Below are 17,430 nucleotides of genomic sequence, written 5' to 3' on the forward strand. Positions count from 1 at the left end.
AGAGAGGGGGGAACCAGAGAGAGAAAGACAGAGGGACAGAGAGAAAGGGGGTAGGACAGAGAGAAAGAGAAGCGGAGACAGAGAGGGGGGACAGAGAAAGAATGAGGGGGAACAGAGAGGGGGTGACACAGAGCGAGGACAATACCGGGGGGAGCACAGTGAGGGGGAAACACAGAGAGGGGGTGTCACAGAGAGAAAGAGAGAGGGAGAGAGAGTGATCAAGATTACTCCTGACAGATGGAGTATCCGAAATACTCCGCATCACTACAAGTGTGCAGGCAACCATTGACTACTTGTGCAAGCAAAAAAAATGCCAAGCATCTCACTAAATCAGTGCCCACCATAGTGAAGAGAAAGTAAGTCAATAAATTAGTCTTCTCATTTAAAGCTTTTTCACAAAATTGTACATTTGTTGTTGTTTTGATTAATAGTAAGATAAATTTTTAATTCCTTCATCTTTCCGAAATTGTCTCACCTGACCCCAATGTCAGACAAAAATTGTAATGTGGCCGCCCATGTGAAAAGGTTGGACAACCCTGATATATAAGGAGACACTTACTGAAGCTGGCTGAAGCTTTGAGTAAGGAGCTGCATGCTTTTAATCTTTTTACTTTGTAAAACAAATGCAAGACTGAGTAATGAGTAAAGATTGGTTCCAGCATCTTCTTTGGCCTCCTTGACTCGAGAGACAATGGGTAATCGCCTAGAGGTGGTCAGTGGTGTGTGGAGCAGTGCCTGGAGTGGCTATAAAGGCCAATTCTAGAGTGACAGACTCTTCCACAGGCGCTGCAGATAAAATTGGTATTCGGGGCTGTTACACAATTGGCTCTCTCCTTGCGCTTCTGTCTTCTTTCCTGCCAACTGCTAAGATTCTTCGATTCGCCACTCTTTAGCCCCGCTTTTATGGCTGCCCGCCAGCTCTGGCGATCACTGGCAACTGACTCCCACGACTCATGGTCAATGTCACAGGACTTCATGTCACATTTGCAGACGTCTTTAAAGCGGAGGCATGGACGGCCGGTGGGTCTGATACCAGTGACGAGCTCGCTGTACAATGTGTCCTTGGGGATCCTGCCATCTTCCATGCGGCTCACATGGCCAAGCCATCTCAAGCGCCGCTGGCTCAGTAGAGCATATATGCTGGGGATGTTGCCCACCTCGAGGACTTCTGCATTGGAGATATGGTCCTACCACCTGATGCCAAGGATTCTCCGAAGGCAGCGAAGATGGAATGAGTTGCGCTGTAATGTTCTATGTTCTATGTTCTATGTTCTATGTTCTATGTCGCTCTTGGCTGACCTACGTTGTCCAGGCCTCGCTGCCATAGAGCAAGGTACTGATGACACAGGTTTGATACACTCGGACTTTTGTGTTCCGTGTCAGTGCGCCATTTTCCCACACCCTCTTGGCTAGTCTGGACATAGCAGCAGACGCCTTTCCCATGCGCTTGTTGATTTCTGCATCGAGAGACAGGTTGTTGGTGATAGTTGAGCCTGGGTAGGTAACCTCTTGGACCACTTCCAGAGCGTGTTCGCCGATATTGATGGATGGAGCATTTCTGACGTCCTGTCCCATGATGTTCATTTTCTTGAGGCTGATGGTTGGGCCAAATTCATTCGGTTCCAGCATAATTCTTCAAAAACAAGCTTTCTGGAGTATAACAATAGAGTCATTTATGGCATTGAAGGAGGGCATTTGGCCCATTGAGTCCATGCTGGCTCTCTGTGGAGCTATCTAGTCAACCTCACTCCACTGCTTGATCCCTGTAGTTTATTTCCTTCAAGTACCCATCCGATTTCCTTTTGAAATCATTGATTGTCTCCACCCTTGCGGGCAGCAAGTTCCAGATCATTACCACGCGCTGCATTTAAAAGTTCCTCCTCACATTCCCCTGCATGTCTTGCCCAAAACCTTCAATCTGTGTCCTCTAGTCCTTATACTATCAGTTAATGGAAAGATTTTTCTTTGTCTAACTTAACTAAGCCTGTCATAATCTTGCACACCTCTTTCAAATCTCCCCTCAATCTTCTTTGCTCAAGGGAGAACAATCCCAGTTTTTCCAACCTAACCTTGTATCTAAAATCCCCCATCCCTGGAACCATATGGTAAATCTCTTCTACACCCTCTCAAGGACCCTCAATTTTTTCCTAAAGCGTGGTGATCAGAACTGGACGCAATACTCTAGTTGGGGCCTAACCAGAGCTTTATAAAGGTTCAGCATAACTCCTCTGCCTCTATTTATGAAGCCTGAGATCCCATATGCTTTACTTACCACTCTCTCAGTATGTCTTGCCACCTTCAAATATCAATGCACGTGCACCCCCAGGTCCCTCTGTTCCTGCACACTCTTTAGAACTGCCATTGAGTCTATATTACCTCACCCTATCCCTTCTGCCAAAATGCATCACCTCACACTTGTCTGTATTAAATTCCATCTGCCACTTGTCTGCCTATTCTGCTAACTAATCTATGTCCTGTTGCAGGCAGTTCATATCATTCTTACTGTTTGCCACTCCTCCAAGACTGGCACCATTGGCAAATTTTGAAATTCTACTCTGTATTCCAAGATCCAAGTCATTTATACACAAGAAAAAAAAAACAGTGGTCCCAGCACTGACTCCCAGAGAACCATGGGGTTGGCAACATGCCTGTACACAGACACCAGTGTCCGTGGCAAAACATTTTGAGATCCATGACAGGTAATTTCAGGGATGAGAAATTTCCCATTGGCTTCTTCTTCCAAACCAGACCAACTTTAAAAAAATTGCAGCCAACAGTTTCACAGCTGACAGGTGCTTAGAGCAGACTTAGCGCTTCCGAACTTCGGACAAGTTTGGGGTTTCCGGTAGTTTCTGATTTTTTTTTTAAAAGCCCACTGAAAACCGAGAACTTGTCTGATGTTTGGAAGCGCTGAGTCTGCCGTAAGCACCTGTCAGCTGTGAAACCAACCGCTGTCATTAAAAGAAACTGAACAACCACAAAGTTGCTCTGGGGAGAGTTCCTGCTCTTTGCAACTGTCAGAGAAGAGGGGACAGACAGAGAGAGACAGATGGCACAGAGATAGTATAGAACGTTGGTTAGACCGCACCTGGAGTACTGTGTGCAGTTTTGATCCCCTTACCTTAGGAAGGATATTATTGTCATAGAGGGAGTGCAATGAAGGTTCACCAGACTTGCTCCCGGGATGATGGGACTGTCCTGTGAAGAGAGATTGGGGAAACTGGGCCTGTATTCTCTAGAGTTTCAAAGAATGAGAGGTGATCTAATTGAAACCATAAAATACTTAAAAGGTATAGACAGGGTAGATGCAGCTAAGATGTTTCCCCTGGTTGGGGAGTCTGGAACCAGGGGACACAATTTCAAAATAAGGGGGAAGCCACTTAGGACAGAGATGAGGAGAAATTTCTTTACTCAGAGGGTTGTGAATCTTTGGAATTCTCTACCCCAGAGGGCTGTGGGAGCTCAGTCATTGAGTATATTTAAAGCAGAGATTGACAGATTTCTAAATACCAATGACATAAAGGGATATGGGGATAGTGTGGGGAAAAGGCTCGAAGTGGATGATCAGCCATGATTGTATTGAATGGCAGAGCAGGCTCAATGGGCTGAATGGCCTACTTCTGCTCCTATGTTCCTATGACAGAGAGAGAGAGGGAGCAGAGACAGTGAAGGGGAGACAGAGAGACGAAGGGGAGAGAGAGAGGAGGGGGAGAAAGGGGGGAGGAGAGAGAGGGGGGGAGAGAGATGAGGAGGGAGAGAGATGGAGAGGGAAGAGAGAGAGGAGAGAGGAGGGAGAGAGAGGTGGGAGAGAGAGGGGGAGAGAGAGGGGGTGAGGGATGGATACAGAGGGAGAGGAGAGAGAGGAGGGAGAGGGAGAGGGAGAGAAGGGAGAGAGATGGACACAGAGAGGGGAGAGAGCGAGAGGGGAGAGAAAGAGATCAAGATCACTCCTGACAGATGGACGCCTATCCGGATACATCGCATTGCTGCGTGAAGTGTGCAAGCAGATATTGACTACTTGTGCAAATAAAAACAATGCCAGGTATCTCACTAAACAGGGAGAAATGTGTTTCAAATCGGACTGGTTTTGATGGCATTAGGATAGCTATACACTTTATATACAGATTAATTGCCCCCACATCCATGGCTGAGTCAATAATTTTGTCAAATGTCCGTGGTGCAACATGTTGCTGCCTATCCCTGCAGGGAACACCACTGACTACCATCTTCCAGTCAGAAAAACAACCACCCACACAACTCGCTGCTTTCTATTCTCAAGCCAACTGTTCATCTAATTGGACACTGACCCTCCCACTCCATGAGTCTCAACCCTGCCAACCACCCCTTTATATGGTACTCCATCAAACGCTCCCCCAAAATCCATGTAGGCAACATCCACCACACTCCCTCCATCAACCCTCTCCACCACCTCACCAAAAATTCAATTAGATTAGTCAAGCATGATTTGCCTTTTACAAATCCGCACTGGCCATCCTTAATTAACTCAAACCTCTCCAAGTGCCTGTAAACTTTTAACTTGTTTATTGTTTCTAAAACCCTACCCACCACTAATGTCAAACTTACTGGCCTGTAGTTGCTAGGACTGACCCACATCCTTTCTTGAACAAGGGTATCACATCTGACACTCCCCAATCCTCTGTCATCTCCCCCACATCAAGGGAAGACTGAAAGACCATGGCAAGCCCCTTTGCCATCACCAACCCCACCTCTCCCAGCAAACTGGGATGCAAGCCATCTGGACCAGGTGACCCATCTACCCTAAGCATCACCAGCCTTTTCAGTACCTCCCTCTCAATCTCTATCCTCCATTGCCTCCACTCTCCCCACTTCCACAGACACCCTGTCAGATTCCTCTTTCCTAGTAAACACTGATAAAAAGTACTCCCTAAGCATTCCAGCCTTGCCCTGTGCCTCCAAGCATATACCACCCTCCTCATCCCCAATAGGCCCCACTCCACCCATTACCACTTGTCCACTATTTACATGCCAGTAGAAGATTATACAGCCTTATATATTTTAACCTTTGCTTCTCGAGAATTTCTCATTTGTTTTTTATTAGCATTAATAAGACCAAATTTTCTGCTTTTTGCACAGTTTAGACTCAAATGGTTATTGGTTCTGCAGCAGAAGAGTGTCTCTACTAGAGTGGTTAACAATATGACAAGTTGGGTTTTAAAGGGGTACTTTTCACTGCCTTGGCAGTTTTCAGAGGTGGGGGGGGGGAGGGGTTCTTCAGTACACTCCTGTTCTCGAGTCCCACACAGCCTGTTCTAACCTGTATGACTTTGTCATACAAAAATGCTTGGGCTTGGGCCATTCGTTGGAAGGCAGTTCAGCAACTTTGGAGGCAGAAGTATATGGTGAAGACCATCAAGATAACTGTCACTCTGAGAACTTCTCAGTGACTGTTGCAAAGCGCATTACAGCAGAGCTGATCACTGAAACCTTCACTTCCGTTTAACATAATCTATATTTGTCTTAATTTCTCTCAACCCTTCCTCAACCAAACCTTCAAACCAGTATCCTGGAAAATGGCAACACATCAGACTTGCTTGTTCCTACGTAACAATGCCAATAAAAATCACCAGATAAATAAGTCAGCATGAAGAAGTGCACCCTTTGCACTTGACTCTAACTTCCCTGAATGACAGCAACTTGCATTTATATAGCTTTGGTGTAGCAAAACATTTCAAGGTGCTTCAAGGGAGAGTTATCAAACAAAATTTGACATTGAGACACAGAAGAAGATAATAGGACAGGAAAGAGGTAGATTATGAGGAGCATCTTAAAGGAAGAGAGATAAGTAGAAATGTAGATAACTCCAGAGCTTAGGGCATAGACAGCTGGAAACAGTGAAGGAAGGAACTTGGATTCACAAGAGCCAGAATTGGACGAACGCAGAGTTCTCGGAGAGTTGTATGGCTGAAAGCTTTACAGAGATAGAAAGGGAGGAAACCATGGAGGGATTTGTGCACAGGTTTGAGAATTTTAAAATCGAGGCATTACTAATGTAGGTCAGCAAGCACAGAAGTGATGGGTGAACAGGACTTGGTGTGAATTAGGATAAGGGAGCAGAGTTTTGGTGAGTTTTGGAGGGTGGAAAATGGGAGACTGGCCAGAGAGCATTGGAAAATTCGAGTCTGGAGGTAACAAAAACACGGACCAAAACTGTCATATTATTGTAAACATAAGACCATGGGAGAAAGAAATGCTCTGGTTACCACATGCATCAACCTTGAAAATGTGATTGCAAATATTTCCTCTGTTCAGCATTTCTTGGTTAACTATAAACACATTCTAAAAATCTCTTGTTCACCATTAGCTATAAATAACAACCAGAAGAAATCTTCAAAAACACATTTCTGAAATGCTATCCAAAGTTACCAGATTTGTTTCACATTTCCCTCCACCCCATAAATAAATTGCTTTTTGTACTGTCGTTTGTTTTGTAATTACTTCAAGTGCATTTGATTGTACACGGGTCTGGAACTTCCTCCATTTGCGCAATCTGGAAGTTAGGCTTGAAAGTAGGCCCATTCTGCTGCTGTCAAGTTAGGCTCAAATTTCCTGCTAATATCATTAGAATATTCCAAAATGTAATAGGGGCATAAATTACCTGAAAGCAGTGTAAACAATCAGGGTCTAAGAAAAGTGCCAAACTCACACCATAGGGTAAATTTTTATTCTGAAGTCAGGACCCCGACATCAGGAGCATTTCCCTGTCTTGACCCCTCATCACGTTGCGCCTGACGCGATTTTTAATGAGCTGGTGAATTAGTGGCCAAGAAGCACAGTCGTTGTCCAATTATTGGCGGCAGATGTGCGAAGTAGGTGGGAGAGCAGTGAGGCGGGCATAATTTAAAGGTGAACCGGCAGCCATGATTGCGTTTGCCAGTGTAGTGGGAAATGGAAGAAGCAGGAGAACAGCAAATGGTCAGGAACCCTTTCAAGGGCAGCACTTTGATTTCGCGACGCCTCGCTTCAGGTCCTTTTGGAGGCAGTGGCATCAAGGCACACCATTCTATTCCAGGAGAGTGGCAGGAGAAGGCTAGGCAGGCAGACCAAGCAGGCCTGGCTGGACGTGGCAGAAGAAGTCAGCAGCCACAGAGTGGTGAGGAGGACCTCAATATAGTGCTGCAAATGCTTCAATGATCTCCTGAGGCTGGTAAGGTGAATGCAATGCTGTACCCATATGACAGGCCTCCAGGTCTGCAGTCACAAGCATACATGCGAGATGAACTACCTGAGGGCGTATAGTCCTCCATAACAGTCAAAACATGTGTTCCTAAGAGCACTACAGACCTGTGGGCAAAGCTCACATCACTAGCAAAAGTGCAGCAGGCAACTTTTTTTATTCTTTCATGGGAAGTAAGTGTCGCTGGCAATGCCAGCATATGTTGCCCATTCCTAATTGCCCTTGAAAGGTGGTGGTGAGCCACCCTCTTGAACCACTGCTGTCCATCTGGTGCAGGGATGTTCAAAGTGCTGTGAGGGAGGGAGTTCCAGATTTATGACCCAGTGACAGTGAAGGAATAACGATATCGTTCCAAAGCAGGATGGTGTGTGACTTGGAGGGAAACTTGCAGGTGATGGTATTCCTATGCATCTGCTGCCCTTGTCCTTCTAGGAAGTAGAGGTCGCAGGTTTGGAAGGCTCTGTCAAGGAGCCTTGGTGAGTTGCTGCAGTGCATCTTGTAGATGGTACACACTGCTGCCACTGTGCGCTGGTGATGGAGTGAATGAATGTTTAAGTTGGTGGATGGGTTGCCGATCAAGCGGACTGATTTGTCTTGGATGGCCAGTTCGGGTTTCTTGAGTGTTGTTGGAGCTGCACCCATCCAGGCAAGTGGAGAGTATTCCATCATACACCTGACTTGTGCCTTGTAGATGATGGACAGACACTGGGGAGTTAGGAGGTGAGTTACTCCTTGCAGAATTCCCAGTCTGTGACCTGCGCTTGTAGCCACAGTGTTTATATGGCTAGTGCAGTTAAGTTTCTGGTCAATGGTAACCCCCAGGATTTTGAAGACAGTAACATCATATGTGTTAGTGTAGCTGGAAATAGTGAAGGTGGGCACCATGGTCCTACCTTTCACCCTCTTGACCTTGCAGGAGAAAACAGCACACGACTTAAGAGAAAGGGCTCAGTCAGTTGGTGGAGTGCCACATCCAGCTATTCTGATGGCCATGGAGGAAAAGACCCTTGCTGTGGCCAGGGTGGCAACACTTGAGGGAGTGGACGACGGCGAGATGGGAGTCAATGCAAGACAGGGTGAAAAGATCTGATTGTCTCCAGGTGACGGGGATGGAGCTCCCTCCTCCTCAGTTTCCTTCATGCCAAAGTATTAGCTCTAATGGCCTGCTTCAGCTCTGCAGAAGTAGCTGCTGTCAGAGGCAATTTAACATAACCGCATTTTTATGTCTCCAACAGGGACAGAAGTGGAGAAGAGGGGGAAGGCAGGCCAGGGAACATCTTCATTGTCATCTGCAGAGGAGGAAGAAACAAGCGAGGCTGCACCATCACAGTCAAGTGCACCCTGGACCAGCTCAGATACACACACCTCAGTGGGCCCGTTTGCGATTTTAGAACGGGTGGCATAGGGTGAGCAACACTTCACAAGTGAGCAGAAGGAGCTGAGAAGGGCAGAGGCAGCTCTGGGCAGTCCCTATTGGAGGATGAAGGACAGACACAGCCATGCTCAGCTGGGGGGAGATGCACAGCGTCTGGAGTGACACACAAGGAGAGTATTCCTGGACCAGCAGTGGGACATGTGTTCCCATATGTAGGAATTCCCTGAGGTAGTGTGGAGTCATGGGCACAGACTGGAGGGGTCTATTTATCACACATGCACAGTCATGTCTCAGCGTTTTGAGCATATGAACTCCTCCTTTGAGAAAGTGACCAACCTTGTGTAGAGCCATATGCGGCATCACTCTGAGTCTATGCAGGAACAGTGTGCTGACATGCACAGAAAGTCTGGTTGCTGAATTTGCTGATGACACAAAGATAGGTAGGAAAGTAAGTTGTGAAGAGGACATAACAATGACCCACAACAATGTGGTTGACTCTTACATGCCCTCTGAAATGGCCTAGCCAGCCACTCAGTTGTATCAAACCACTACAAAGTCAATAAAAAAGAATGAAACCACTCGGTAGCGACCGAGGCACTGGAAACGACAACGGCAAACCCAGCCCTGTCGACCCAGCAAAGTCCTCCTTACTAACATCTGCGGGCTTGTGCCAAAGTTGGGAAAGCTGTCCCACAGACTAGTCAAGCAACAGCCTGACATAGTCATACTCACGAAATCATACTGTACAGACAATGTCCCAGACACTGCTATCACCATCCCCGGGTATGTCCTGTCCCACCGGTATGAAGTCGGGAGGGAGTTGCCCTGGGAATCCTCAATATCAATTCCAGACCCCATGAAGTCTCATGGCATCAAGTCAAACATGGGCAAGCAAACCTCCTGCTGATTACCACCTAATGCCCTCCCTCAGCTGATGAATCAGTACTCCTCCATGTTGAACACCACTTGGAGGAAGCACTGAGGGAGGCAAGGGCGCAGAATGTACTCTGGGTGGGGGACTTCAATGTCCATTACCAGGAGAGGCTCGGTAGCACCACTCCTGACCGAGCTGGCCGAGTCCTAAAGGACATAGCTGCTAGACTGGGTATGAGGCAGGTGGTGAGGGAACCAACAAGAGGGAAAAATATACTTGACCTCGTCTTCACCAATCTGCCAGTCGCAGATGCATCTGTCCATGACAGTATTGGTAGCAGTGACCACCGCAGTCCTTGTGGAAACGAGGTCCCACCTTCACATTGAGGATACTCTCCATCATGTTGTGTGGCACTACCACCGTGCTAAATGGGATAGATTTTGAACAGATCTAGCAATGCAGAACTGGGCATCCATGAGGCGCTGTGGGCCATCAGCAGCAGCAGAACTGTACTCAACCACAATCTGTAACCTCATGGCCTGGCCTTTCCCCCACTCTACCATTGCCATCAAGCCAGGAGACCAACCCTGGTTCAATGAAGAGTGCAGGAGGGAATGCCAGGAGCAGCACCAGGCATACCTCAAAATGAGGTGTCAAACTGGTGAAGCTACAACACAGGACTATCTGTGTGTCAAACTGCGTAAGCAGCCTGCGAGTGACAGAGCTAAGCGATCCCATGACCAACGGATCAGATCCAAGCTCTGCAGTCCTGCCACATGCAGCCTTGAATGGTGGTGGACAATTAAACAACTAACTGGAGGAGGTGGCTCCACAAATATCCCCATCCTCAATGATGGGGGAGCCCAGCACACCAGTGCGAAAGGTAAGGCTGAAACATTTGCAACAATCTTCAGCCAGAAGTGCTGAGTTGATGATCCATTTCAGCCTCCTCCTGAAGCTTCCAGCATCACAGATGCCAGACATCAGCCAACTCAATTCACTCCACGTGATGTCAAGAAACGACTGAAGGCACTGGATACTGCAAAGGCTATGGGCCTTGATAATATTCCAGCAATAGTACTGAAGACCTGTGCTCCAGAACTTGCCGCGCCTGTAGCCAAGCTGTTCCAGTACAGCTACAACACTGGCATCTACCCAGCAATGTGGAAAATTGCCCAGGTATGTCCTGTACACAAAAAGCAGGACATGTCCAACCCAGCCAATTACCGCCCCATCAGTCTGCTCGCAATCATCAGTAAAGTGATGGAAGGTGTCATCAACAGTGCCATCAAGCGGCACTCTCTTAGCAATAACCTGCTCAGTGACGCTCAGTTTGGGTTCCGCCAGGGCCACTCAATTCCTGACCTCATTACAGCCTTGGTTCAAACATGGACAAAAGAGCTGAACTCAAGAGGGGAGGTGAGAGTGACTGCCCTTGACATCAAGGCAGCATTTGACCAAGTATGGCATCAAGGAGCCCTAGCAAAACTGAAGTCAATGGGAATCAGGGGGAAAACTCACCGCTGGTTAGAGTCATACCTAGCGCAAAGGAAGATGGTTGTGGTTGTTGGAGGTCAATCATTTCAGCTCCAGGACATCACTGCAGGAGTTCCTCAGGGTAGTGTCCTAGGCCCAGCCATCTTCAGCTGCTTCATCAATGACCTTCCATCAATCATAAGGTCAGAAGTGGGGATGTTCGCTGATGATTGCACAATGTTCAGCACCATTCGCAACTCCTCAAATACTGAAGCAGTCCATGTGGAAATGCAGCAAGACCTGGACAATATCCAGACTTGGGCTGATCAGTGGCAAGTATCATTCACGTCACACAAGTACCAGGCAATGACCATCTCCAACAAGAGACAATCTAACCATCTCTCCTTGACATTCAATGGCATTACCATCGTTGAATCCCCCGCTATCAACATCCTAGGGGTTACCATTGACCAGAAACTGAACTGGAGTAGCCATATAAATACCGTGGCTACAAGAGCAGGTCAGAGGCTAGGAATCCTGTGGCGAGTAACTCACCTCCTGACTCCCCAAAGCTGTCCACCATTTACAAGGCACAAGTCAGGAGTGTGAACATAGAACATAGAACATAGAACATAGAACATACAGCACAGAACAGGCCCTTCGGCCCACAATGTTGTGCCGATCCTTTGTCCTCTGTCAAGGACAATTTAATCTATACCCCATCATTCTCCTTTATCCATATACCTATCCAAAAGCCTTTTGAAAGTCCCTAAAGTTTCTGACTCAACAACTTCCCCGGGCAAGGCATTCCATGCCTCGACCACTCTCTGGGTAAAGAACCTTCCCCTGACATCCCCCTTATATCTCCCACCCTTCACCCTCCACTTGCCTGGATGGGTGCAGCTCCAACAACACTCAAAAAGCTCAACACCATCCAGAACAAAGCAGCCTGCTTGATTGGTACACCATCCACAAACATTCACTCCCTCCACCACCGACGCATAGTGGCAGCAGTTTATACCATCTACAAGATGTATTTCAGCAACGCACCAAGGCTCCTCAGACAGCACATTCCAAACCCGCAACCTCTACCAACTCGAAGGACCGGGGTAGCAAATGCATGAGAACACCACCACCTACAAGTTCCCCTCCAAGCCACTCAGCATCCTGAATTGGAAATATATCGCCGTTCCTTCATTGTCGTTGGGTCAAAATCCTGGGACTCCCTTCCTAACAGCACTTTGGGTGTATCTACCCCACATGGACTGCAGTGGTTCAAGAAGGCAGCTCATTACCGCCTTCTCAAAGGCAATTAGGGATGGGAAATAAATTGCTGGCATAGCCAGCGATGCCCATATCCCATGAATGAATAAAAAAATGTATTGGTCTCCTTAGTAAAGGAAGGATTTAAATGTGTTGGAAGCATGTCAGAGTAAGTTTACTAGAATAAAACGTGGAATGGGTGGGTTGTCTTATGAGGAAAGGTTGGACAGGCTAGGCTTGTATCCGCTGGAGTTTTGAAGAGTAAGAGGTGACTTGATTGAAATATATAAGATCCTGAGGGGTCTTGACAGGGTGGATGTGGCCAGGAAGTTTCCTCACGTGGGAGAATCTAGAACTAGGGGTCATTGTTTAAAAATAAGGGGTTGCCCAGATGACAGAGATGAGGAGAAATTTTTTCTCTCAGATCGTGAGTCTTTGGAACTCTCTTCCTCAAAAGGCAGTGGAAGCAGAGTCTTTGAATATTTTTAAGGCAGAGGTAGATAGATTCTTGATAAGCGAGGGGGTGGAAGGTTATCGGGGGTTCCGCAGGGCTCAGTACTGGGTCCCCTATTTTTTGTGGTATATATTAACGATTTGGATGTAAATGTAGGGGGCATGATCAATAAGTTCGCAAGTGACACAAAGATTGGCCGTGTGGTAGATAGCAAGGAGGATCGCTGTCGGCTGCAGGAAGATATTGATGGTCTGGCTATGGACCAATTTTTTTTTTCTTTTCTTGGGACGTGGACATCACTGGCAAGGCCAGCATTTGTTGCCCATCCCTAATTGCTCTGGACAACTAAGTGGCTTGCTAGGCCATTTCAGAGGGCAGTTAAGAATTAACCACATTGCTGTGGGTCTGCAGTCACATGTAGGCCAGACCAGGTAAGGACAGCTAGAAGGTGGGATTAGACTGGATGGATCGTTTTTCGGCAGGCACAGACACGATGGGCCAAATGGCCTCTTTCTGTGCCATAAACTTTCTATGATTCTAAGCGGGAATGTGGAATTGAGGTTACAATCAGATCAACCACGATCTTGTTGAATTCTGGAGCAGGCTCGAGGGGTTGAGTGGCCTACCCCTGCTCCTAATTTGTATGTTCGTATGAGACATTCTGCAGCATTGATGCATGGAGTGGATGCCTCTTGCACTCCATAGGCATCCCAGCCACAAGCAGACACAAGCAAACAGACTGCCTCCGTCATCCCCAGTCACATGGGGAGGAACCAGTAAGAATGGCCACGAGTAAAGGCCATCACATCGGTAATTTCACACTGAGGTTCACTTGAGTGGCATGTGTTTTGTTTGAGCAAAGTTATGAGAACTCAATACAATGGATGTGGTATTGTTTGAACAGAGACCTATGTGTTCCAGTGATTGATGAAATCAAGGTAAAAAATAAGGAAGATGTGGGGGAGCGACACAAAGGTTTGTGCTCGGAGTAATTGTGTGGCTATTGGTGACTTGTGCCTTATTCATAATGGGGAGGAATGGCAGACTTCTGCCTTGTGAGCTTGGTGGAAGCACTGTCTTATTTCAATGAAGGTGAGTATCAGATCCAAGTACTTTCCAGGAAGACGCGCTATCAGCAGAAATGTTCCTGGAAGAGAACTGCCGGAGTTTCCCCGCCATCTTTCTCAATGTCTTAACCTTTGATCCGATCCTCTGGAAGGCCTTGCAAAGCATGGGCCCATCCTCCAATGCCTCTTCCTCCTTCTCCTCTGAGGAAATGTGTTGCTCCACCTCTTCTTCCTCTACAAGATCCACGCCTCTCCAGGGGGCCATGTTATGGAGAGCACAGCAGACCACCACAAAGCAAGAGACCTTTGAGGGAGGGTACTGGAGGGCACCTCCTGAGTAGTCAAGGCTCATCAGAAGTCAGATGGCCAGCTCAACGGTAATCCTGGTGATGAGATGGCTTCAATTGTAGTACCTCTGTGGCTCCATTGCAGAGACTCGCATCAGTGTCAGCAGCCATTTCTTAGGGGATATCACTTATCCCCTAACAGCATCCAGGAAGTCTCCCCGGTGCCATGAAGAGCTGCGGCACCTCTGATTACCTGAGCATGAAGGAATCATGGGCAGTTGCCAGAATAATGTGCACACACCTGCATGAAGGCTTCTTGTGGTCACAGACCAGCTGGACATATAGAAAGTGAAATCTCTTCCTATTGAGGAATCTCTCTGATTGCTCACTCGGTCCCTTGAAGGCCACATGGGTGCAATTGATGACCCCCTGCACCTGAAGGAATCCAGTAATGGAGATGAATCTGCCCTCAGTGCCTGCATTGCACTATCCATTTAAAATTCTTTGTAAGATGCAGGCCCCTCAAACAGTGCATCTGTGAACTGCCTTATGCAATGAGGGGCAGCCGCTTGAGAAATGCCACCCAGGTCACAGTCAATCCCTGGAACGATCCAGATGCAAAGAACTTCAGTGCCACTGTGACTTTTATGACTACTGGCTGAGTGTGCGCAGGCGACCTGTTAGGCCTGAGGTGATCCTCAACAAGGGCACAGAGGTCAGAAACCAATTGCCTGGATAGGCGCAGCCTCCTGCAGCACTGATACTCTGATTTCTAAGCTTCACTCATGGCCAGGAGTCTGAATCTGTTGCTGAGGCTGTTCCTCATTGCTACTCATCTCCAATTCAGAGGAATTGCAGGAATGGCCTTGCTTGCCTCTAGCTGGATTATCACAGCCTCCTGGGCTCCTTCTGCTTATGCCTCCATGATCCATGCAGTTTCCGCCTCCCCCACCACCAACTGCCCCAGCGTTCACTGATCAAACTCGCAGGAAGCACTGATAAAGCAATGGCCACTGTGTTCCAAAGAGTGAGATGATCCCTGAGCCTTCCCCCACTTAAGCGATGTTCTGACTAACACCTATGTCCAAGACTGGCATCTCGCTGCAATGTCGCCTCCTCCTCAGAGACAGGCTGGACACCCTCCGTGTTTCCCCTGCCTCCTCTCAAAAATTGCAAACTGCACCTCAACAAGTTTACAATTAACTCATTTGCATGCCAAATTACAGACCCGCCATTTTCGAGTGCCTTGCCACGACCCTCTTGCTGCTTCCCGACTCAGTTTCATAAATTGCAGCGCATCAGAACCTTGTTGGGAACAGACATGCCCCCTACCTCCATTCCCACCTCCGCCATGCAACAAAAATTCAGCCCTATATTTCTTCCTTAACTATTAAAATTAAATTTTCAACTAAGTTAACTGTCATTCAGGCACATTAGGCACAGTATTTATAAGAACCTGTAATCAGGAAAGTTCTTCAATTTTCAATGTGTATTATACCGACACCATTATAATACACTCAAAGAGACAGGAAATACAGTGCGGGTCTCGGATAAATGAAAAAGAACACCCGAGAAATTTCAATCAAACACTTTTTTTTATTCATTCATGGGATGTGGGCATCACTGGCTATGCCAGCATTTATTGCCCATCCCTAATTGCCCTTGAGAAGGTGGTGGTGAGCTGCCTTCTTGAACCACTGCAGTCCATGTGAGGTAGTTACACCCAGAGTGCTGTTAGGAAAGGAGTTCCAGGATTTTGACCCAACAACAGTGAAGGAACGGCGATATAGTTCCAAGTCAGGATGGTGTGTGACTTGGAGGGGAACTTGTAGGTGATGATGTTCCCATGCATCTGCTGCTCTTGTCCTTCGAGGTGGTAGAGGTCGCGGGTTTGGAAGGTGCTGTCGAAGGAGCCTTGGTGCGTTGCTGCAGTGCATCTTGTAGATGGTACACACTGCTGCCACTGTGCGTCGGTGGTGGAGGGAGTGAATGTTTATGGATGGTGTTTCAATATGGCAGGCTGCTTTGTCCTGGATGGTGTTGAGCTTCTTGAGTGTTGTTGGAGCTGCGCCCATCCAGGCAAGTGGAGAGTATTCCATCACACTCCTGACTTGTGCCTTGTAGATGGTGGACAGGCTTTGGGGAGTCAAGAGGTGAGTTACTCGCTGCAGGATTCCTAGCCTCTGACCTGCTCTTGTAGCCACGGTATTTATATGGCTACTCCAGTTCAGTTTCTGGTCAATAGTAACCCCTAGGATGTTGATCGTGGGGGATTCAGTGATGGTAATGCCATTGAATGTCAAGGGGAGATGGTTAGATTCTACCTTGTTGAAGATGGTCATTGCCTGGCACTTGTGTGGCATGAATGTTACTTGCCACTTATCAGCCCAAGCCTGGATATTGTCCAGGTCTTGCTGCATTTCTACACGGACTGCTTCAGTATTTGAGGAGTTGCGAATGGTGCTGAACATTGTGCAATCATCAGTGAACATCCCCACTTCTGACCTTATGGTTGAAGGAAGGTCATTGATGAAGCAGCTGAAGGTGGTTGGGCCTAGGACACTACCCTGAGGAACTCCTGCAGTGATGTCCTGGAGCTCCAACAACCACAACCACTAGAAAAATGATTTTGTTTCCTGTTGTACCTGAAAATATGGCTCTAATTTGAAGAGAGCCTCTGAGCTTCTAAAGCTTCAGAATTTGGGGGCGAGGCCATATAATGGCCATAGATATGCTTGGGCAGAGGGAGCAATAAACAGTTGTAAAAGATTGAGGAGATTCAGACGTATTGTGTTTACGGAACTGACTTAAGCCCAAAATTCTGTTATCTTTTAGGCCAAGTATTTCATTTGTACCCAGATTGAGTCTGTCTCTGGACACAAATATGCAGTATATTTGCAGGTCATAAAACCAGGGACCATCTATAAACTTAACAAACATATATTGTATGTATTTTACTTCAGTTTGTAATGTTAAACATCAAATCACACTGTTAGGTAAATATTTTGCTCCTGTAAAACTTCTTTTGTGTACACCTTTAAGAGATGTGGCTATGTTATCTTGCCAACAGAGTAAGAGCTCTGATATAACACACCATTTGACTTCTGGGTTGGGGGGCATCTTAATTAAGTACCTGTATAGTGAAGACCTGTACATGCAGAATCATCCTTAAATAAAGAGTTTACGTTACTGCGTTACTGATCCGTCTTGAGTGGTTAGGGCAGTGTGTATAGTAGCAGCTAACACAGATGTTAAGACAACACGCGAAACAACTATTTTGATGTTTATAGAGAAAATCAATAATACCTACTTGATACAGCAGACATGAAACTGGCAGCCAACGAAAAAGCAATTGGATAGGCAGAGATTTGTCTGTTTCAAACAAAATGTGATGCAGTAAATTTTAAGTCACACAAAC

The 17,430-nt window shown here is 47.0% G+C and overlaps 1 pseudogene; it reads right to left on the reverse strand.

Moving 5' to 3' along the window:
• LOC137384587 (sodium/iodide cotransporter-like) overlaps positions 1-17,430 on the reverse strand; it is a 197,369-nt pseudogene that overhangs the window by 179,722 nt on the left and 217 nt on the right.

The sequence above is a fragment of the Heterodontus francisci genome, chromosome 26, assembly GCF_036365525.1.
Source record: "Heterodontus francisci isolate sHetFra1 chromosome 26, sHetFra1.hap1, whole genome shotgun sequence".
NCBI lineage: Eukaryota > Metazoa > Chordata > Chondrichthyes > Heterodontiformes > Heterodontidae > Heterodontus > Heterodontus francisci.